At 43.2% G+C, this 24,270-nt stretch overlaps 1 pseudogene; it reads right to left on the reverse strand.

Moving 5' to 3' along the window:
* Positions 1 to 24,270, reverse strand: part of LOC143626348 (protein STRICTOSIDINE SYNTHASE-LIKE 5-like) — a 36,479-nt pseudogene that overhangs the window by 2,008 nt on the left and 10,201 nt on the right.

Below are 24,270 nucleotides of genomic sequence, written 5' to 3' on the forward strand. Positions count from 1 at the left end.
CTGTTTTGCAGGTCATCAGAAGAATAACCATCTTTGCCGGACCTAACCCTCGTGGGAAACATCTACTTGACCCTAAGATTATCCGTAATCTGCCGAGGTCACTTAGTGTTTCTTCACCTAGCTAATACAAGACAACTAAAACTTATTCTAGTCTACACAAAGCATATATAATTATAAATAGCCAACTGACCGTGGGAATAGCAATCCAATAGTGGCCCTCACCATCGTAACGAATATTATCGGGCATGCCAGGCAATCCATCAATAAATACATCTATGGAACCGGCTTTTTCCCCTTGTATGTAGTACCTCTTGCATCTCAACCTACAATTTCAATGACCAAATTAAACATCATATCCTAAATCCCACGAGACATAATAATAATAATAATAATAATAATAATAATAATAAGAAGAAGAAGAAGAAGAAGAAGAAATGAGTAAAGAAAAAAATAGACGGGTATTGTCAGAATGAGTTATTTTTCAAGTAATGCATGTCAAAACGGATCGGTCCCATCAACATTTTGTGTCAACCTTTCAAAAATAGTACATTATCAAAATATATAATATCTGAGTTGTTTAAACAAACCAATTTATAATATATATTGAAAACATTTAAAAGACACCTTAAGCGATTTTCAGCTCATTTGATGTTCTTTCTTTGTTAGAGATCTTTTAAAATTTGACCATTTAAAATAAAATCTAAACAAAACCCGCAATCATGTAACACCATATGTAGTGGGCGTTAGCCTAATGCGATGCCACCAAATCAAGCGCTGCATACCATTACAAAGAGGAGAATGTGTGTGTGGTAGGCGGGGTTGGGGTTGAGCGCTACTTCAACGGTAGGCGTTAGAAGGGGAGAAGATGCTAATGGGTGGAGGCTATAACTTTTCTCAACCAATCATACCCCCTATTCATATACATATATTTTAATAAAAAAATAGATCAAATAACTTGATTAAACTATTACACACATTTGGTTGTTTACTTGGTGAATGCTCATTCGTCTACGTGACGGTGTTTTTTGTTATTAAAGCTCCTCTACAACACATGGTCCATTGGATTGAAATTACCACATCTGAAATAAGTTAGTAAACTTATATCACAGTTTCACAGAAGATAACAAAGTCTTGATTTGGGGACATTTCAACACCATTAGCATAGTAAAGATCTCGAGCAATAAGTTTGGTCTCCTTCGTTGAGGGATCATAACTCATGAATCTACCATAAGGACGACCTTCTAATATGTCTAATATGAAATTGTGCAAGTCATATTTCCAAGAGGCGTCCGTGAAGTACAATACACCGCTTTTTGCAACTGCTACACCGTCTGTTGTTCTAAATTTTACGCCTTCTGCCTCATCTGTCAATACTTCAATCTCAACCTCTTTGGTTATTTTAAGAATTCCCTATGAACAAAAAAAATCAACAGGAATAAAAGTTACATAATATATGATACAAAGGGCTTGTAAGAAATCAAGGACCAAGTATGTATACAACAAATAATTAATATCTTATAATCAATTATTTCGAAATAAAGAAATATCCTCCATTTTTATATGTTGAAATTGAGGCTTTTTATTCAGATAAATCATATCTTGCTATTTTTCCGATGCTTTTTTTTGTGCTCCTTAATGACTAAAAAGTTGGATTTCTTATAATGATAACTAGCCAATTTATGTCTTTTTTTTGCCATCCTTTTTTCACAAGGTCCTTTAGAAAATTCCCTCAATTATTCTATCATTTACTACTCATAGACAGCTACATTTTTCATATATCTTAGCTAAGAAGAGCGCCCATGTTGTGGCAATTCCATCCCGAAAGTAATGGGTTTCTTCTATAGCACGTTCTTGTACAAAGCTTAAGGCTCCCAGTTAAGTAGCAGGAGCAACTTTTAATTTATTATGAGCCCAAATTAACAATGAATTCAATAAGTTCTTGCCAATAACAACGTCCACTAAATTAAAAAATTAAACTAAAAGCCCATACAAAATAAGTACCTAGGAAAAAAACCATATGCGAATTTAAAAAAAACTATTCAGTTAATTCGTATAGATATATTTTCATTATTCGCTTGGATTAATAGCATCTCATGTGCTTTCATTAATGTAATTTATTTTCTTTGATCGTCTTTTTCAATTTATGCGTTTACTTTTAATAAAATAGTAGGAAAATATCAAGCATAAACTTTATAAGTTGTTAAAGTAATTATTAAGTTAAATAGATCAATTTTCGTTATATAGCACCTATTTAACACCCGATCAAACCTGTTAATAAATAAAGTACATAACATGATTATTTTAATTTATTTTTTTAAATATTTGAAATCAGTATGCTAGGCTATATCATTTCTTCTTATTGGTAGATAAAGCTTAAAATTATATTATAGACATAAGATATAAAGTAGTTAAACAGAGTTGTATTCATTTTTGATACTTGTGTTAAATGCATCATCTCTAACCTGTTTAACACGATAAAACGTTGTACTTATGTTTTTATATTGCAATAGATAAATTAAACCAAGAAACATGTTAAATTAGTTAAAAGTTGTATGAAGTACCTTCTTCAACCTAACAGTTTTATTTTTAATGTAGTATGAGTTATTTTGACTTGTAAGCAAGTCGCTTTGTCCCTTTTTCGACTAGTCCTTTTCTTTGATTTATATTTTATTTTATAGCATATTTTTAATATGTTATAGATTAAATGTTAAACTTAAAACATGTCTTAAATTTGGTTATATCATAAAATATAATTTCATTTTACTTGTATACTGCTCATTACTATCATAGTACAACAATTTATTTTTGTTATCAATTCAAAGCCGACTTTATTTAAAGGTATTGATATTTCAGTACGTGTTTAATGAATCATGAATGTTGTCAAGGATAATATTCTTGCACATTTTTCTTATTCGTGGACATTTTTTTAACGGTAAATTTTACTCATATTATACTTTACATCAATGAGTTTATTTTTTTTTTTTGCCCATGTTTGAATTTGGAACATCCCTTCTATAAAGCTTCATGGACATTTAACATCCTAATTTTTGACATTTTCTACAATCTGTGCTTAAACACGGCTTAATAATTAAACCAACATGCATTCAATACAGTAGGGGTGCAAATTTTTACACCACATGCATTAAAACATATACTTAATATGAAATTCACGGTTTAGGACTTTAGTATAAAAGGGGTTGGGTCAGTTTCGGGTTAAGACAGCCAAACACGTTTAGCTAAATGAATCGTGTTTATGTCAAGCTAATGGGTTCACAGGCCTATTTGTTTTTTTGTTTTATTTTTAAAATGTGTTTTATGCTATAAAGTAAGTTGGTTATACATGTTTGCATTTTTCTTTTGCTGTAAAGTTGAAATTTTAAAGCATTAATATGTGAAATAATAAGGACCTACCACCCTGTAAACATGACCCATGTATGTAGCACATAAAAATCGATTAATTTACTTAACTTCTCTCATGTGTTTGTCCCTACACAAACTTTCAATAACAACGTGCAGGTTTATTTTCCATTGACAACAATAAATATGGACAGAATTAGTTATATACTATGTTATTAAATAAATATATGTCTGGTTTATTGTAAAATGCTTAATTAACCATGAAAATAAATCTAGAATTTTATGTATAAACTCATTCTTCATATTTATTAATTACAAGTAATTGAAATTATATCATAAACAAAAATCAAATATATTTTATTATCAAATGGTTTGATGTACTAGCTAGGCCGGTTATTTCTAAAATATAAATAAAAGGTGTGGAATGGATACGTGACAATTAAAACAAAAAAGATATGTTAATCAATCTCTTTTGACCATCTATATTATATTATATTATATTATATTAAATTAAAAGAAATTAAAAAAATAACAGTGTATATGCTGCCGACTAACCTTGTAAGCATCCGCGACGTAAAGCTCGCCGGAGTAACCAAGAGCGAGGCCAAGAGGGCGACCACCAGTGTTAACCCAGTCCTACACCACCAAGCCGTTGACTCGTTTAATCCACCCATCAAGACAGCTGGTGTAAATAACGCCTGACTTGCGGTCATGCACGATGTCTTCGGGCCCCAACAACTGACCGTCTCCGATGTTTTCAGAACTGAAGAGACGTGGATCGACTCACTGGTAGACGATCTACTTTCCTCGGGTGTGATTACGCTATTTCACCGATGGTTCTCTTGGATCTGGACTCTTCCACCTACAAAATGAACAGCACCGTAAACTTACCCCTCAGAAAGGGACAGAGGGGTCCTCTTTGGGGTAACCCTCCGGTGTGAGAATAAGTATTTGTAGGAGAAGATAATGATATGAGAGTAAGGAAATGGAATGTATTGCTTAATAGCTGAATACTCTGTAATTGTGTGTAATTGGATGATATTGGATGATATTGTGTGTCTCTCCTTGTGGAGTTGATGCTGTATTTATAGTGCTAGGGTTTCCCATGATTGGGCTCAGACCCAATTAGGGCCTTGTTGGCCTCCTCCAATTGCTTTGCGCCACGTGTCCTCTGGGACACATGGTGCTTTTTCATTGGTTATAATCACGTGGTAGCACATGGGTTTTGATGAGTTGTCCACCTTTCATTGGCAGCTGTCAACATCAGCATATTCTTATTCCTTAAAAAGATACCTTCTGGAAGGTTGTCTGACGTGCACAATCAAGGTTGCCCTAATCCTGATTTGGATAAGGACAAGGTTGATTACGTGCATGTGTGATACGCGCCTATCCTGAGGATGCGCGAGGTCTTCTCTTTATTCTCACGCGCAGATGTTTCATGCGCAGATGTGATATGCACGAGCATGTGATATGCGCCACGCGCGGATGCGCCACGCGCATATGTGATATGCGTGAGCATATGTGATGCGTGAGCATATGTGATGCGTGAGCATATGTGATGCCTGAGCATATGATGCCTGAGCATGTGATGCATGAGCATATGTGATGCCTGAGCATCTGTGGTGCCTGAGCATATGATGCCTGAGCATGTGATGCATGAGCATATGTGATATGCGCCATGCTCGTAGGTTTTGGCTTTGTGCCTTCATAATGTCTTGATTTCAAGCCTCTTGTCCATATCTTGTGGGTTGACCCGCCTCGCTCGTTGTTGAGGCGGGTACATACCTCTTCAAGCCCCCCCAGTCTAATGTGTGTCTTGTCTCGCGCGAGCGAGGTAAGATAGATGTTAGACTAAATAGTTAGCTCTTTTAGTAGGGGTTTGTCTTTTTCTTCTTATTATTCATCGTTGCGCGAAATTCTATCCTTTTGGTTGAAAACGAATCGTCCCTGTACATGGTTGGTTGTTGCTGACATGCGTCAGTGATGGAGACGTGTCAGACCTTTCGTGTGATCGAGGTGCTACAGTTGCCTTTCGTGTTTCCTCACATAGTGTCAGGGACACGTGTCGCGCTCGCGTTGGTTTGTTCGTGCGAGTGGTGGCGCGTGAATTCTGGCAGCAGTTGTAGAGTTTCTTTTCGTGTCCCCTCACACAGTGTCTGGGACACGTGTCGCGCTCGCGTTGGCTTACACCTGCGAGTGGGGGCGCGTGAAGTCCGATCAGCACCAATATTTCTCTCTCCTGGGCCTATAAAAGCCAGCCCTTAGAGTTTTTTATCCTTCATCTTCTTGTTTATTATTCAGAGCTCTTTTCTTTCTTTGTATTCCGATTACCTTTGTTCTGCTTCCAGATATCTGTTCTTCAGAAGCATCCTTTGTTCGTTGTCACAGTTGTATGTCTGATAGCTCAGACAACACAATCTCCCCCATCCATTGCCGTAGAAAATCGTTAGTAATGTCTACATTGAAGAAGACCGGCAAGGGGAAGAAGGCTGCTGAGGCCTCATCGGAGGAGGTAGGGAGGACCAAGGCCGTGAAGAAGTGGGATGAGATCCCCTGCAAACTTAGGCAGTCCGATATTGACAGCCTTATCGCCTCTCAGGGATTTCTCCCTGAGTTTGGCTGCATGTTGCCTGGGGCCGGGCAAACGGCGGCGGACCCGCCTACCGGCTATATATCCCTTTACTGCCATTTTTTCACCCACTGCAACCTTCGTCTCCCGATGACAAGGTTTGTGGGTGCGGTGCTTAGGTTTTATGGGATTCATATATCCCAAGTCCATCCGTTTGGACTCGTGCGCATGACTCACTTTGAGTTCATGTGCAAATCTCAGGGCGAGGAGCCCACCCCTCGTCGCTTTCAATTTTTTTATAAGCCCAAGATCCAAGATTCTTTGTTCTCATTTATTCCTCGCAGTCAGAAGGTCAAGTGCTCCACTGTTTCATTCAAGAGCCTTCATGACTGGTCTGAGAGGTTTTTTTACATCAGGGCTGGTGTGACCCCCATCCGCATGACCATGCGCGCGATCTCTTCTGCGCCTGCGGATGTGGGTGTCTTCAAGAACCCAACTGGCGCCTGGGTTAAAAAGTTGACCGCCGAACCATCCCCGCCAAGAAAATTTGTGAGGAGGCGCTGGTGGGGGTCGGTATGAGCAGGAGGTGGGCTGACAGCGCGACTGAGCCCGTTATCCAAGTTGACGGCTTGTGTAAGTTAATCTCATTGCATTACTTCTGCGCGAATATAATTCTTTTTGCTGATATCATTTGACTTGTTTTGTGCAGTCAGCAAGGATTATGTCCACGCCGCCTATGATGAGCATATGGAGGGTGGCTCCGTCGCGCTGGGCGCTGGGGAGGTTGGCTTCCCCGATCGCTTCGATGACATGTTCATCCCTGTTGATCTGGGATTTCTCTTTGACAGCGATGCGCCTGGTAAGCCTTTGTACTTATGCATTTGCCTTTATAATACCAAATTTTGCTAACACTTCTGTTGCGTGTATTGTAGATGCGCTCGAAAACTACGAGCTGGAGCTCGCGGAAGAGGATGAGGAGGAGGAGGCGCCCCAACTAAAGCGTAAAGCTAAGGGGAAAACTGGCGCAGGGGCCAGTAAGAAACAGAAGAAAGATGTTGCCCCTGTTGCTCAGGATCCTCCTACTCAGGCGAGGGGATTTGAGAAAACCCAGGAATTTCCCCCCAAGTTTTCCTTGTCTTCCCTGCCTCAAAAAGTGGGCAGACCTCCTGTCCACACGAGGTATGGTGCTACTACCTCCTCCCTTCGCGCGGTGGAAAAGGGAAGCGGCGTTGCGCCTTCGACAGGTATACTTTGATTATCCTTTGCTTATCTTTTACTGTTCTTTGAGCGCGATTCTGATAGAATTACTGATGAATCTTTGCTCACTCAAATGTTTGTAGAGCCGGCGCCCTTGGTGGATCAACCCCAAGCGCAACAAGATGCCGAGGCTGCGCCGGAGGTCGCTTCTATGTCCCCTGTTTTACCCTCGAAAAAGGGTAGAATGGACTTCATGGCAATGTTTGCCTCGCGAACGGAGTTGCGCCAAGGTACGTATTGTGCTTTTATTTTCTGACTTTTTTCTTTTAGATCAAGTCATGAACCATTTCTTTTTGTTGATTTTTTCATAGGAGTCGTAGCTGGCGTACAAGCTGCTGGCGGCACTCCTGGCGCCGGTGCCAGCGCCGTTGGCTCTGCTCCTGCTCCTGCAAGCGATGAATCTCCCCTCATCGGGATTACTAAGGAGCAGGAGGCCGTTTTACGCGCCGATCTGGCGGCGTCGAGACCTCCCTCACCTCCTCCTGCGCACAGCCCTCCTCGCGAGACTTATTTTGATTCTAGGTCGCAGGAGAAAAGGCCTATTTCAGAGGAGGATGAGGAGGTTCATGCTGAAGACTTCGACGGCGGCCGCGCCAGCCCTGCAGCGCCACGAGGTTTCGCGTCGCCGTCTTCTCGTGGGCCTGCCGCTGACTTTTCTGCTTCGTCCCCGCAGGTATAAGTTTGTTTTTGCTCCGCTGCGCGGACTTTCATATTAGTGTTTTGATGACTTAGATCATTACTTTGTGTTTGCAGGAAGCCGATCACATCTACCGCCCGAGATGGAACATTACTGAGGACAGCTCATTTCAGTCCATGGGTGTGTGTGAGGACTTCTGGGCTCATTCTGTGCCTCCAGCTGAAAGGAGGTTTCAGGAGGCCCGCGCTCGCGATGACTTGCTGAAAGACCATCTGTTTGCTGGGTCGGCTTTCTTTGCTGCCTCCCAAGAGCTTTGCTATGATTACGTAAAGGTACGTGATGCTCTTGCGGAAGCCAAGCAAGAGGCTAAAGTATCTGCTTGGCATCTTTCTGATGCTCGAGAGAGAGCTGAGAAGCTCCAAGCAGAGCTCAGTGAGAACAGGGCAAGTGCCAACACCGCCTTTGTGAAGCGCGGGCATGAGCTCCAGGCTGCGCGGGAGAAGCTTCAGGCAGCCGAGGCGGACGCGGCCAAGTACGCGCGTAGAGTGCGCGACTTGGAGCTGGACGCGGAGGCGCGTGACCAAGCTCTTGTCCAGTCTATAACTGACAAATCATCGCTGGAGAGTGAGGTTGCGCGCCTGAAGAGGGAGCTGGCGGCCGCGCAGGCCGAAAAAGACGAAGCCTTGGCGACGGCAGCGTCTAGCCAGGAAGCACTCGACCTTGCGCGAGCGGAAAAAGAAGAAACATTGGCGGCAGCAGCGTCCGACAAAGAGGAGCTGAAACAGACTAAGGAAACTGTTGAGTTATTAAACTCTCAGATTCCTGCCCTCGAGACGTCTGTTACTTCCCTCGCGCAGGATCGCCAATGGCTAATCTCACAGGGCATGACTCGTTGCGCTTACGCGATGAAATACTCAGACGAGTTTCAGGCCCTTGTGATGGACTGCAACGCTGCCGCGCGCTTGGTGGGTCGAGCTGAAGGGTTTACGGATGGCTATGAATATGGCATGTTGAAGAAGAACCCATCCGAGTACCCTTATCAGAGCGACGTTGCCTGCGCGGACATGGCCGCGATGGGGGAGAAGTATATGAATACTCCCATTCCCATCCTTGCGCAGGTATTTTAACCTTAATGAGATTACCTTGACTTATTTTCCAAGTCTTTTTGTACTCATATTTTTCCTTATGATTTGCAGATATCCGCGCTTGCTGACCAGCCCGATCTCGGCGCGCTAAAGAAATTACTTGACGAGTGCGAGGGGGCTGGTGGCGGCGATGATGGCGCGGGGCATGCTGCCCCTGCTAGCGGCTCTGGCATGGCCAAAGGATCCGCTCCTGACACTGTCGTGATAGAAGACTCCATTCAAGACGAGGAACTTGACTATGGTCAGTTTGGAGATGACGAGGAGCGGGCTGCGTCAGATGCTGAGGGCGGTGATGAGGATTATGAAGAGGCTGACGTCGACGTGGAGACTTGAGAAGCCCTTCATGTTTTTTATTTGTATTTTGTAGTTTGTATCTTATCATCTTGTAAACTTGTAAATTTCAATGCTTTGGAATGAAATTTTGTTTTTCCCTTCTTCGCATCTTGCGCATTCCCCATTCATCTCTTTATATTGCATGTTTGCTTGTTGAATATAAGATATGCTTGCACGTTGAAATAAGAACAAGGTTGTAAGGAAATTATTATACTTAATCCTTGTCATATTGTAAGTGATTTTGCCATATCTTGATTATGTTGACACGTGCCTAGGCGTTTTCATTATTCCTCTTTTGCGCGACGTTATCGCGCATTTATTATATGGAATTATGAGTTTTTAGCCTTTACGTATCAATATGTGTTGCTCAGATATCCATTACAATTGCATGCGCGACCTCGACCTGAGACCTTAACAACTATGTTTTGGCATTTGTTTTGCCTTAGTTGTGTTTAGGTATTTTTATGGTCAGGCTGCGCAGTATGTAGGATGGATGTTGTGAGTGATTTGAGCTAAGGCTCACATTATTGGGCTAAGGCCCTGACGTTTTAGAGTTAAGACTCGTTAACGCGTTTGAGCTTGAAGCTCGCGCATGTATGTTTTACTTCGTTTTATTTCGTTTTGATGTCAATACAATTTTGTCATATTGCTCAAAATTAATAAAGGGAAGTGTGAAACATGTATGCAAAAGGTAATAGAATTGGGCTAAGGCCCTGACGTTTTAGAGTTAAGACTCGTTAACTCGTTTGAGCTTGAAGCTCGCGCATGTATGTTTTACTTCGTTTTTATTTCGTTTTGATGTCAATACAATGTTGTCATATTGCTCAAAATTAATAAAGGGAAGTGTGAAACATGTATGCAAAAGGTAATAGAATCCACATTAAGAGAAGATAGCGCGTATCATTATTCATAATGGCTTAAAAAGCCTTGATTACAAACTTGACATTTTTTACACGAAACATTTTCTAAGCTGTGCCGCGTTCCATGCGCGCGGGATCTTCTTTCCATTCAAATCTTTTAAAGCGTATGCGCCTTTTCCCAATTCTTCCGAGACTTGATAAGGTCCCTCCCAATTGGGGGACATTTTTCCCGGGGGTATCGCGCGGCTAGCTTCATTGTTTCGAAGGACAAAATCATTTTTCTTGAAGTGGCATTCTTTCACACGCTGGTTGTAATATTTTTCCAGTTTTTTCTTGTATTTGGCTTCACTGATGATAGCCGCCTCTCTGCGCCCTTCAAGTAAGTTGAGATCCAACCTTCTTTCTCGCTCGTTATCAATCTTGCTCATCATGAGCACTCTATGGGATGGGCATCCAATTTCTGCTGGAATCATTGCCTCCGTTCCATAGGTTAGGCTGAACGGGGATTCGCCATTGCTAGTTTTGCTTAATGTCCTGTGCGCCCACAGGACATTAGGTAGCTCGTCAACCCAAGAATGGGATTCTCCCTCTAACCTTTTCTTCAGCCCATTCAGCAAGCTTTGGTTCGCGCGTTCCACTTGCCCATTCCCCTGAGGGTGGTATACTGAAGTGAAAATTTGGTTGATGCGCAATTCCTTGAGCCAGCTTGATATCTTCTTGTCAGTGAATTGTTTGCCATTATCGCTCACAATTTCCATGGGCAAGCCAAAACGGCATATGATGTGGCTCCAGATAAACTGCTTCATCGCTTCGGCTGTGATTTTTGCTAGTGGCTTGGCTTCAACCCATTTTGTAAAATAGTCTACTGCCACTACCAAAAATTTTACTCGCCCTTGCGCTTGCGGTAGGGGACCCACAATATCGATTGCCCATTTGTGGAAAGGCCATGCGGAGGTCACCGGAATCAAGTTGTTCTTTGGCCGCATGGTGTTTGGCGCATAGCTCTGACATGCTTTACATTTTTGGATCTCCTTTAAAGCGTCCAAGTACATGCCTGGCCAATAGTAACCTGCGCTCATTGCCTTGGTAATAACCATGCGCGGACCAGCATGTATTCCACAGATTCCTTCGTGTATCTCTCTAATCACATAGCTTGCTTCCTCAGCATCAAGGCATTTCATGAGCGGTCCAAGATAAGAGCGTCGATATAGTGTACCATCAAGCAGTTCATAATTCTGCGACTTGTGTCTTATCTTCCTCGCCTGTGCGCGATCGTCTGGTACTCTTCCCTCCTTCAAGAATTCCATTATTGGAGTTATCCATGATGAAGGGGTTGTATGAGTTACAAGGACAGACTTCGCTCCCACCGACGGGTTGCTCATTACTTCTACTCTGACATCTTTGCCAAAGTGATCGAAGCTGGTTGATGCCATCTTGCTCAGCGCGTCAGCAGATTTGTTTTCACTGCGCGGAATATGAATGATTCTGAAGCAGTCAAATTGCTCGAAGAGCTTTTTCGCCTGCTCTAGATACAGAGGCATGGTGTTCTCCTTGGCATCATAAAGGCCATTGACCTGTGCTGCTACCAAGTATGAATCAACATGGGCCTCCAGCTTTTTAACTCCGAATTTGTGCGCGATGCGCAGGCCAACCAGCAGGGCTTCATACTCAGCTTCATTGTTGGTGCTTTTGAAGTCCAACCTGATGGCGTAAGTATATTCATGATTCTCTGGATCCACCAGTTTTAGGCCTGCGCCGGACCCTTCGTTGTTTGAAGCTCCGTCAGTGAACAATCTCCAACCATTTTCTTCATCATTGGCTCGCGGAGGGTCTGCCTCGCGCTGAGCCTCTTCAATTTTTCCTTCGGGGACTTCGGCAATGAAATCAGCCAAGACTTGTCCCTTGATTGCTGGACGGGGCTTATAGGCGATCGTGTGCTCTCCTAATTCCAGCGCCCATTTTGTTAGCCTTCCCGAGAGCGCGGGGCGCCGCAAGACTTGCTGGATGTTGTAACCAGTCAGAACTTCAATGGGATGACCATTGAAATATCTATGAAGCTTGCGCGACGCGTGTGTTAGTGATAAAACTAACTTTTCCATGATGGAGTAGCGCGTCTCAGGATCTGTCAGCACCCGACTCACATAGTATATTGGCGTTTGGATTCCCTTGCGATCCACCAATAATACTGCGCCGATGGCGCGCTCTCCTGCTGATAGGTATAATGTCAAAGTTTCACCAGGAAGTGGAGCTGTGAGCGCGGGCAGATTTATCAAACATTCTTTTATCTCCCTGAAAGCTTGCTCGGCCTCAGGAGTCCATTTGAATTGGCTTTTCTTTAAGCAATTCCTCAATGTGTTGACAAATGGGGTAGATTTGCTTGCATGGTTCGCTAGGAACCTGTTGATTGAAACCAATCTACCATTCAGCTTCTGGACCTCTTTCATGGTGGATGGCGAGGGCATGTCAAGGATGGCCTCCACCTTCTCAGGGTTCACCTTGAAACCATCCTTGGTGACCATTACACCTAGAAATTTTCCCTCTAGTACGCCGAAAGTGCATTTGCTCGGATTGAGCTTCATGTTAACTTCCTTTAGGCGCCCAAGGGTTTCTTCGATGTCTTTGAGCATTTGCTTTTCCTCCCTACTTTTGATCACCAAATCATCCACATAGACTTCTAGGTTTCTTCCAATTTGCTCGCTGAAAACGGCATCCATAAGTCTTTGGTAGGTGGCGCCCGCATTCTTCAAGCCAAAGGGCATTTTTGTGTAGCAAAAAACACCCTTGTTGGTTCTAAATGCGGTCTTGTCCTCGTCTTGTGGTGCCATTTGAATCTGGTGATAGCCCTTGTAGGCATCCAGGAAACATTTGAGTTTGAATGGCGCCACGGAGTCCACCTTTGCGTCGATGTTTGGGAGGGGGTAACAATCTTTTGGGCATGCTTTGTTGAGGTCTTTGAAGTCAATGCACATCCTCCACGACCTGTTACTTTTCTTTACCATCACAGGATTGGCTACCCATGTCTGGTATCGTATCGGGCGGATGATGTTTGCGCGCAATAGATCCTCAACTTGCTCATTCATGGCCCTCGCCTTCTCATCCCCGATGACTCTCTTCTTTTGAGCAATTGGCTCTACAGATTTGAACGTGTTGAGAGAATGTTGCGCCAGGTCTCGCGGAACCCCAGTCATATCAGAGTGTTGCCACGCGAAGACCGACATATATGCTGTGAGCAACCTTTTCATTCTCAACCTCGTGTCGTCTGATATCGTAGCGCCAATTGTGATTTTTTGCTCCGGGAATTTCGGGTTGAGAATCCATTCCTCTGGCGCGTTGTCTACCATTGGAAGTTTCATTCTCCCTTCCCGCGGAGTACTTGTCACTGCACACAAATGATCTCGGTATACAAAAGTTACACCTGTTGGTGTTGGGAACCCCAATGCGCCGTGCGCTGGCGACGGTATGGCGTTGAATTGGGCAATCGTTTCCCTACCCAAGATCATATTGTGGCATGAAGTGGTGGGCAAGACCAAGAAGTTAACAACTTCGGCTCGCTTGTGTTTCTCATCCCCCATGGTTAGTTCAAATTGTATTTGACCTAGGGGATGAATGATTTCATTTGAAACACCAGAGATTGGTGCATTCACAATTTCAAGCCTTGCTTGGTCTGCCGGATCCAGTTTCCTGAAACATTGCTCATACATGATGTCTGATTCGCTGCCAGTGTCCACCAGGACTTTTGACACTTCATAATGAGCAATGTGAGTAGTGATGACAAGAGGACTGCTGATGGAAGGGCCTCCCCTGATTCTTGGGAAGATGACTTGTTGCTCGCGCCAATCTCCTTGGATTTGCGCGCTTCTCTTTCTTAATATTTGCCCTTGCCTTCCTCCCTCGGCTACACAGATTCTTTTGTACTTTTTGCTGGCTGAGGCTCCTGATTGTTCATTTTCTGGTCTTGAGTTTTTTACCAGGTGAGCCAGCTTGCCTGATTTCACATCTTTTTTAATTGCATCCTTCAAGTGGTGGCATGCATCAGTATTGTGTCCTGTGGACTTGTGAAACTCACAGTATTTGCCACTGTCTGATGGTCCCTTGTAGTGTAGTGGCTTGGGGCTTTTGAATTGGACATTCTCAGTGCTTAACACCTGTGAAGGCGTTTTAGTGAGGGGAGTCCATATTCTTGGCAAAGGTCTGTTAGGATCTCTGCCGCCCTCCCTCTTGTCACCCTCCCCGCGATTACGAACGTCTTTTTGGGGCTGGGGTGAGCTTGGTTGCGCCTGCTTTTCTGCTGAAGAAAAACTGGTTGGTTGCAACCTGGACCATACAGAGTTCTGTTTGCCCCTTCTTTCGTTGCTGCGCGGTGTCTCAGCTTGATGCGCTCTTTCTCTTGCCCTATCTTGGGCAATTTGTTTTTCATTTCTCGTGAAGACTCGCGATGCTTCCATTAGTTTGGCCCAAGTGGTTGGCATGCCATCTCTGCTTACGAGAGCTCGGCGGAGTTGATCACTGCGCGCGCCTTGTATAAAGGCCACGCGCAAGAGTGTAGGTTCCTGGACGGATCGTACACGGGATGTCGCTATCTGCGCAGGTGCGGAATCCCTGCGTAGGTAGATACGAGTGCAGAATATGTATAAATCAAACACACGAGCAATGAACGAACACGTTATATTGATAACCGTACCCGTGACTCGAGGTCACTATTACAGACTCTAAAACACGTGAAATGATCTCACCCTGAAACTCACTCGAAACGGCTAACCCTAAGTCTCTCACTAAACTGTTACGGTGAACAGTTTAAATAAGCACGACAACTTCGCCTCAGGCGAAGTTGTCTATAACTTCGCTTGTTCAACAAGTTCGCCTGAGCGAACTTGTTGACAACTTCGCTTGTTTGACAAGTTCGCCTAAGCGAACTTGTTGACAACTTCGCACATACAAAAACATAAACATAATCATAAACATAATTACATTACAGACTCGATTACAAATGCTAGACTATGAACTACTGACACACATGTACCAACAGACTCCCCCTTGGCAGTAGCTTCATATCTTGATCTTCAAATCTTGAGTCTTGTAATCTTGCATCTCTACGCGTGCGCTCCCTCTCTAACACACACCGACACCACCCCTTGATATTTCCTAGCTTGATCCTTCCAAGCAGGAATGTAGAAGATCTTCTTCTCGTTGAGCATCTTCAGATCAGCCTGCGATAGATTAACAAGATGCATCGGGTCGTAAACCCTAAGCACTTCTTGTTCATCCACATCTTCCATTACCGCCTCCGCTGTCTCACAGTCCACGAACCACCATTTTAGATCTTTGAGCACGTCCTTGGACATGAGCTTCATCGGTACTTCTTTAAGGCACCGGATCGGTTTATACTTCATTATCATCCAAGGCTTTCCATCAGCTCTCAGACCTCTATCCTTGTCTTCGACAAGTTTCCCCTTTTGTGGTCTCATCAGCTCAAACTTCTTCTCCTTAATACACTCCTTCCACACGATCTTCCCGATGATTCTAGCCATGTTGTCTTCACTTCGGTTTATCAATCCCAATCTGGCTAAGTCTTTTACCTCACATTCAGGCAGTGTGTTTAAAGATCTCAACGTTCTCCTGAAGTACTGAATTCCATCGTATCTTTTGATCACGAAGAGCCGCAGCTGCTCATCATATATCCAGCAGATAATACCTTTCTTTGCTTCTGCGTATCCCTTAATATTGTAACTCTTTTTGAACATTTTAGGGATCGCCGGCTTCTTCGTCTTTATGAACCAGTGAGCACAACCTTCCTTCCAATTCGGTTGTTCCTCCCATTCAGTATCTTCCTCAACAGTCTTATCACCCATCTCTGGCATCTCAACCTCCGGAATCTCGTGTTCCACGGAGTCATCTACAATTTCCCCTTCCTCTATCACATTCTCAACAGTAATTTGCTCACCGATCTTCTCAATCTCATCAACCGGCAGCACATCTTCTTCCAGCATAAAATCATCATCATCCTCATCCAGCTCTTTTAATGCGTCGATTACGTCTTCGACATCATCATCATCATTAACCGCTACCACGTCGTCACCAGCTGCACTTGTAGACTCCCCCTCAGCTGTGGAAGCCCCAAGAGCTTGAGAGGTTCTTGGCAGCTCACCACCTGCACCTTCCGGTGCATTGGGATCATCGTCTTGATCTTCTCTCCGTTTTGTCCTCAACTCATCTCCCCTACAAGTCTTCTCCCCCTAAGATGCCAAGAACTCTTTGAAGGCATCTATTACTTTCCCGTGCGCAACCAGGAGGGATGCTTGCAGGCGATTGGATTCCACTAGGCTTTGTATGGTCTTTGACTGTTCAGCTACAATCCGCTCTAGCGAAGCAATCCTTTCGGAGTCTGAAGTAGACGTTGGAGTCGGCGGGACATCAGCAGCAGAAGTGACCGCAGGTGGTACACTTGGTAACCCTGCAGTAGTAGTAACTGTGGACTCAACAAATCGTGCAACTACCACCGGTGGAGTAAGCGATTGGGGTGGTAGAGACACAACTGCTGGAGCCGACGTCTCGACGGCAGTAACCTGTGCTGTAGAAGGAATAAGAGACATACCAGACAAGGCAGGTGGAGCAAAACGTACCATCCTTGAAGATTCTCCAGCTCCCGAACCCATACCTGTCCGTTCTCTTCTTGAACGCCTGAGCACTAGTTGAACTGCTTCTTCTTCATCAACTTCCTCATCATCATCGTCAACAGTTCTCGGCCTCTTTCCAGTCGTTCTCTCCCGAGACACCATTAGTCGTCTCGCTTCAGCAAATGTTTCGTCAAGATCGGAGTCAGCTACCGAAGTAACTGCTCTAGTAACCTCCATGACCTGAGAACCTGAGGCATCCATATCAAACAATCCATGGCCGCTAAAAGCAGCATCAAGATCTACTTCTTCAGTAGTAGGCACAGCAGGAGATGCAGCAGCTGGCACAGCAGCAGAGGCAACAGTAGATACAACAGGAGCAGCCGATACAGCCTGGGGTGCTGCCGCCTGATGTGGTCTTGGGTCTCTGAACTCGTCCCCACCAGCAGGAACATACTCCGGGTTGACAAGATACCCGAACAGTGGAGTATGCCTGGGACGCAGCTCAGGCTTGCTTCGTGCGCTAGAAGTGCGACACTGAGCAAAGATACGCTTCGTCACACATTCAACGTATCTAATAGGGCGTCTCTGAGGTAGCAACGGAGCCACATGATTGAGAATCATTTGTAAGAACCGAGGATACATAATAAATCGCTCGCGCGCCACAGCCCTCCTCTGACGATCAATCTCGTAAAATATCAGCTGACTAAATGAATATCTTCTGTTGTAAGTCAGGGCAGTCATGGCAGACTGCATCGTCGCGCCCATTCCATCAGTTCCTGCCTTCCTCCCAGACATGCACACGATCAAGACGTGCATTAGGAAGCGCCACTGATCTAGCAAAAATCATTTTCTCCTCTGCGTGTCCCCCAACGGACCTGAATAACCCATCCTGAGATATGCCCCATCACGAAAAGGAGCGACCAACTCCGTTGGGTCATCCCTAGTTTCTTCTCCAAACTGCAAAGCCAACCGTATATCTTCTGAAGAGAACTGCACAACGTGACCATTTACGGTTGCTCGCATCACCGGTGGATCAACCCGGCAATCATACTCTACCGACTGCCAAAAGTCTTCAATGTTAGGTAGTGATATAGGCAGGGTATTCGTGATCGCATGGAAGATCCTTGAGCGCAGGAGAAATGTGATTATCTCCCTGTAGTCCTCCACGCCACTTGCGTCTAGATCTAACATGATGTACTGGTTATGCGCTGGAAAGAACTGTCTTTGATCATTACCGTCATCACCACCAGCACCGCCAACAGCAGCCATATCTGCACTAAACAAACCAAGTTAGATAACTGTTAATCAACTCACAAGTTCGCGTTATACCATGAGCGAAGTTGTGATTAAAACTGTATAGGCGAACTTAAAGGTGAGGCGAAGTTGGGAACAACTTCGCTTCATCTGTAACTTCGTCTAAATAACTGTTAAACAAATTGGTTTAGGCGAAGTTGAAGATAACTTCGCCTTATCACAACATCGCCTCAGGCGAAGATAAGTGTTAGGCGAAATTAAGCTTCAGGCGAAGTTGTGGAAAACTTCGCCTCAAGCGAAATTAAGCCCCAGGCGAAGTTGCGGATAACTTCGCCTAAACCCTAACTTCTCCTGAATCTGAAACGGCGACTGTTCAGATTCAAAGGCCAAGATCCGATGATTTCGCAACGATTTGACTATCCAGGAGTGAAGAACAACACATAATAATGGTTTTAAGACGAAAAGCTCGTCCATGAACACGTATTACAATGTCGAAAAACTAGGTTTTGAAGGTCCGATGACCCGAGGTCTCGAACCGGGTAAAAACTATAAAGAACGAGTATGTTTATGAAGGATATCGACAACACATACCCTCAATGAATAATAGAAACTGGAATCAAAGATCGAAATCGGAAAGGAAATCAAGTTCGCCGGAAAATACGGTCTGATTATAAGTTCGCCGTAGGTTGTAAATAATGAATTTTTTTACACTGTTTGACTTCTTATATAGGGCCAGAGTTGATCAGGCGAAGTTACGCTTAACTTCGCCTAGGCGAAGTTAGGCACAAGTTCGCCTGATTCAACAACTTCGCCTGTAATTTCAGAATCAACCCTTTAAGTTTGAACAATTTTCAATTAACATTAGAATCTTCTAAAAAGAGTTAAACAAATATGATCATGACCCAGTAACCAGCTATAAAATAATATAACTACAAAAATAGAAAAACTTATAAAAATTTAACGAAATAAGGGATCAAATTTCAGTCTAGTCAGGGACCACTACGTTTTAGAAAAGATCCTAACAGGAATCATACTAACTACGTGACTGTCACATAGATCCGTGTTTAGCTGTATTATGACATATAGAGACAGGTTGTAAGCAGGTAATATACTTAAGATGGTTTTCATCGTTTCTGTGATACGAGTTATGTTCAATTAATCCTTAAAATTTAAGTGGGCAACAACTCAGAAATATTGATGCCTCCTATCTATCCTCAACGCGTATTTGGCTTTCCCCAAGTCACCCCGAATTGACTTCGACCCATAGTGTCTGATTAACTTGTATGTATTCTTCTTCTGTTTCCCGTTCTTCATCTTGCTCTAAGATAGAGAAGTCTTGAATTTATGATCACTAATATGTTACAATAATTTTTTTTTTTTTTTTTTTTTTTTTTTAACATAGACTTCAAAGTAGAATTTTACTGCAAGTCCCGAATCTGGATCACTGCAGTGTCTTGAAACGCTTTCTTCACGGGAATCAGAACACACATGGGCTCGTGTATGACTGGGTAATCGCTTTTCTGCCTATCATTCGAAAAGATATATATGAAGACACGCAAAACTCTTAAGGAGTTTCCACGTAAAATCAAGTAAAATTAGTTTGTATCACATCTACTTTTACGCACCATATAAAGTTACCATGACATACAATGATTGTCCTAAAGCCTTTTAAGCCTAATAACTTCACCAGCTAAGCACACACAATCCGTATATATATCATTTTCCAAGGTTGGATCAAGTTTCTGTTAAACATAGCAAAGAACTTCTTACGAAGTATTAGACTTGAAAAGTAATTTCATTTCCCTTTAAAATATTTTGATTTCAATCGCCCCGATCACGTCAAAGTATTCAGGTAAACGGCAATCCTGAAGATCCAATGGATCAACTGGACCGACCACATACAAGTATGTGTCCTTCTCACTAAGAATGACCGACTAATTTTCAGCGACTAAAAGAACACACATCATAACTGCCCCGGTCACTTTCAGTCTTCTGGTTAATGGCGATCCTCATTCTCTAAGTAGAGACGAGGACCAAAACATATCCGAGGATATGTCCATCAAAATGAGGTAACCGACTAATTTTAAGCAATAATGATTTTTTTTTTTTTTTTTAAATAAACACAAAGACATGGTTACTCGGGATTGATCATCCCGTTCAGCTCAATTAGGTTTTGAAATCTGGATTTATCAAATGCTTTTGTAAACAAATCAGCAAAATTTTCCAGTGTATCAACTTTTTCGATCTTGATCAGTTTCTTCTCAGCACAATCCCGTATGAAGTGATGACGAATGTCAATATGCTTAGTTTTACTATGTTTCACGGGATTGTTAATTACTGAGATGGCTGCAGTGTTATCAATTAAAATAGGAGTGAGTAAGAAATTCAGACCATAGTCGCGCAATTGTTGCTGAATCCACAAAACCTGTGAACAGCAGTTGGATGCTGCCATATATTCAGCTTCGCATGTTGAGATTGCAACTGACGTCTGTTTCTTGCACTGCCAGGAAACTAATCTTCCACCGAGAAACTGACATCCTCCTGTTGTCGACTTCCGACTCTGATTGCACCCTCCATAATCAGAATCAGTATACGCAACCAGTTCCACGTCTCCTCCCTTCGGGTACCACAACCCCAGCTTCGGCTTGCCCTTGAGATACCGTAGTATCCTCTTTGCACCTTTCAAATGAGATTCTTTCGGATTTTCCTGAAAACGTGCACAAAGACAAACAGCAAACATTATATCAGGCCTAGAAGCAGTTAAATACATTAATGAACCTATTATCGCCCGATACAGAGTTGGGTCCACATCTGCGTCACCATCTGATTCAGCGCCCAATTTGTGATTGACGCAGATTGGAGTGTCATATGGAGAACTGTCCTCCATCTTGAATCTCTTGAGCACATCATGAACGTACTTCGTCTGATGAATGAACATCCCGTCCTTCTTCTGATCAACCTGCAATCCTAGAAAGAAAGTTAGTTCACCCATAGCACTCATCTCGAACCTCTTCTTCATGACAGCCTCAAAATCCTGACACATGGATATTCTTGATGCAGCAAATATGATGTCATCCACGTAGACTTGAACTAGTAGGAAGTCGCTTCCTTCTCTTTTCACAAACAACGTACTGTCGATCAAACCTCTTTCAAAACCATTTTCCAGCAAGTAGTCTGATAACGTTGAATACCAGGCACGAGGTGCCTGATGTAATCCATACAGCGCCTTGCTCAACTTGTATACGTGATCAGGAAAGTCTGGGTCAGGAAAACCCGGAGGTTGCTCAACATACACAACCTCATCAACTTTCCCATTTAGGAACGCGCTCTTCACGTCCAACTGAAATACCTTCATCTTTTTAAAAGAAGCAAATGCCAAAAACAATCTAATCGCCTCCAACCGGGCGACAGGAGCGAACACCTCATTGTAATCAATACCCTCTTGCTGATTAAAACCTTTAACAACCAGCCTCGCCTTATTTCTTATGATAATCCCCTTATCATCTCTCTTGCACTTGAACACCCATTTTGTGCCTATAGCATGCACATTCTTTGGTTTTTCAACCAAAGTCCAAACTTCCATCTTCTCGAATTGAACCAACTCTTCTTGCATGGCCTCGACCCACGAGCTGTCCTTTAAAGCCATTTGATAATTCTTTGGTTCAATCTGGCTTATAAAGCAGGAGTACAAACATTCGTTCAGTATACCCGTTTCCTTAATGCTTGTATAAACACAGGTGTGCTCATTCAAGCTTTTTCTGGTTTGTACACCGGTGGACACATCACCTAGAATATTCTCCAAAGGGTGATCTCTGTGTATTCTCGTGGTCGGAACAGAACCGACATGCAAATTATCTTCCAAATTTGAAGAGATCTCATCAATGGTTGTTTCTGGCTGAGAGTGAAAAGGAGTAATAAATTCATCTTCAGTCGAGGCAGTAGGGGTACCGATAGTGTTTGATGTGGAAGGTTGAGATTTCTCAATCAGCTGTCGTTGCAATAGATTCTCTTCCTCATCAAGTATCATCTTCGTCACAGCTCTTTCGTCTTCTTCAGAAATTTCCAAATCAGGTACGTTAAACGACTTAAAAAGCTTAACATAGTCGAAAAGCTCAGCAGGTCCATTGCTTGGTTTTGGCGATTGGTAACTAGTAATGTCGGTGTTACAAACTACCTCCACCTTGCAAGTCGACGTATTGAAGACCCGTCTGTTGGGAGTCCCAACAACATAACCGACTAGGATTCCCTCATCGGCTACTTCACCAAATTTCGAATTAGTCTTCAGAATCGAACAAGGAGACCCGAATGGTTCAAGACCGCACAAGTTGGGCTTCCTTCCATGCATAAGCTCGTAACATGTTTTTCCAAGTCTCTTAACGGTTAACACCCTATTCAGAACATAGCAGGCTGTAGCAACTGCTTCAGCCCAGAACATCACAGGAAGCTTCGAGTCTGCCAGCATAGTTCTGGCTCCTTCAATTAACGTTCGGTTCTTCCTTTCAGCCACTCCATTCTGTTGCGGAGTATACGGAGCGCTGTATTGATGTTCAATTCCTTTCTGAAGACAGAAGATTTCCATTTCAAAGTTCTTGAACTCTGTCCCATTGTCACTTCTGATGTATTTAACTGATTTACTCATGACGTTCTCAACCTTAGTAATTAGATTCTTCACCATTTGAGCCGTCTCATCTTTAGATTTCAGAAAATATACCCACGAATATCGCGAGTAGTCATCAGTGATCACCAAGCAGTAAGAAGTACCTCCTAGACTTTTTACATTCACGGGACCGAAGAGATCCATATGAAGTAGTTCTAGAGTACCGGCAATTGAATTGATCTTCTTGGTGAGATGGGATTTCTTGTGTTGTTTTCCCTTCTTGCATGCTATGCATTTGTCTTCAAAGTTAAAACTTTTTAAGGGAACGCCCATCACAAGCCCATTCTTGACAATGAAGTTCATCTTCCGAAGATGAATGTGTCCCATTCTCCTGTGCCATAATTCTGATTCTGATTCGCTTGCTTTTGTCATTAAACAAGATTCTCCGGTGGCCATTTCAGTAGACCTCATATCCATCACATATGTATTCGTTTCACGTGGAGCTTTCATAACTATCCATTCGTCTGGTATCTGAAAACCAGGCTTTAATACGATCGCTTCGTTCTTCGTGAAATGGACAGTGTAATCTTTATCACAAATCTGCGACACACTCAGCAGATTGTGCTTTAATTCCTCCACAAAATTCACATTCTCAAGTGTCATCCTTCCATTTGACACTGTTCCTCTACCAGTAATCCTTCCTCCGCTTTCACCAGCAAAACTAACTCTCGCTCCCTGAACAGGTTTTAAGTCGTGCAACAAGTGTTTGTTGCCCGTCATGTGCCGGGAACAGCCGCTATCTACAATCCAAAGATTGTTGGCAGCCCTGTTCAACTGTTCCTGAACAATAAAACAAAGAATTAGAATCTTGGGACCCAAGACCAATTGGTCTTGGATCGATACGTCCCGTACCCTGGCTTTCTCAAGTTAGCATCAGGATAATTCCTGTAAGTCCTGTTAGGAAATCTCCTTGCAGATGGAGTGTAATGCCTTCCAAACCTATGTGAATTGAAAGTGTTATATCTTGTGGTTTGGTTGAAAAGCTGAGGTTTGTTTTTATGAAAACTTGAAGTAGTTACATTTTGGCATTTTGAAAAGTTTTCATTTTTTGCAGTATCAAAATGATGCTTATGCTCAGTTTTATTTGGCTTCACGCCTCTGAATCTCGGCTTCAGAGGGCAATCTGCAACTAGATGTCCTAATTTGTTACATCTAAAGCAACACCTACTCTCTATTTTCTTGTCGAATGTTGTTTTGGATGTAGAGGCAGTGTTACCAGCCGTTCGTCTCACATAAGGTGGGACGTACGGGTTAAGTGGAGTACTCTTTTCAGAGGTTTTATTTTTATCTCCACTAGTGGGTATTACTACCTTCTCTTTCGTCTTACCTGATTCGGACAACTTATCCGAATCCGATGAGACTGGACTCGAAACAGAAATACTAGAAACAGGCGAACTCGTTTCGCCACAGCTAACAATTGGTTCTACACTTGTAATCTTGATTGGAGTTGTCTTTGGAACTTCGAAATCAACAGATTTCTGAACACTCGGATTATAAGTATAGTTGTGGTTAAAAGGTGGTGGAACCTCGTGATAACCAATTCCTCCCCTCTTCGCAGAGGTACCTTGATCACTAACGAGGTGATCA

This window comes from Bidens hawaiensis, unplaced genomic scaffold, assembly GCF_021521415.1.
Source record: "Bidens hawaiensis isolate Kalapana, Puna unplaced genomic scaffold, B.hawaiensis_p1.1 tig00004357_1, whole genome shotgun sequence".
In the NCBI taxonomy this organism is placed as follows: domain Eukaryota; kingdom Viridiplantae; phylum Streptophyta; class Magnoliopsida; order Asterales; family Asteraceae; genus Bidens; species Bidens hawaiensis.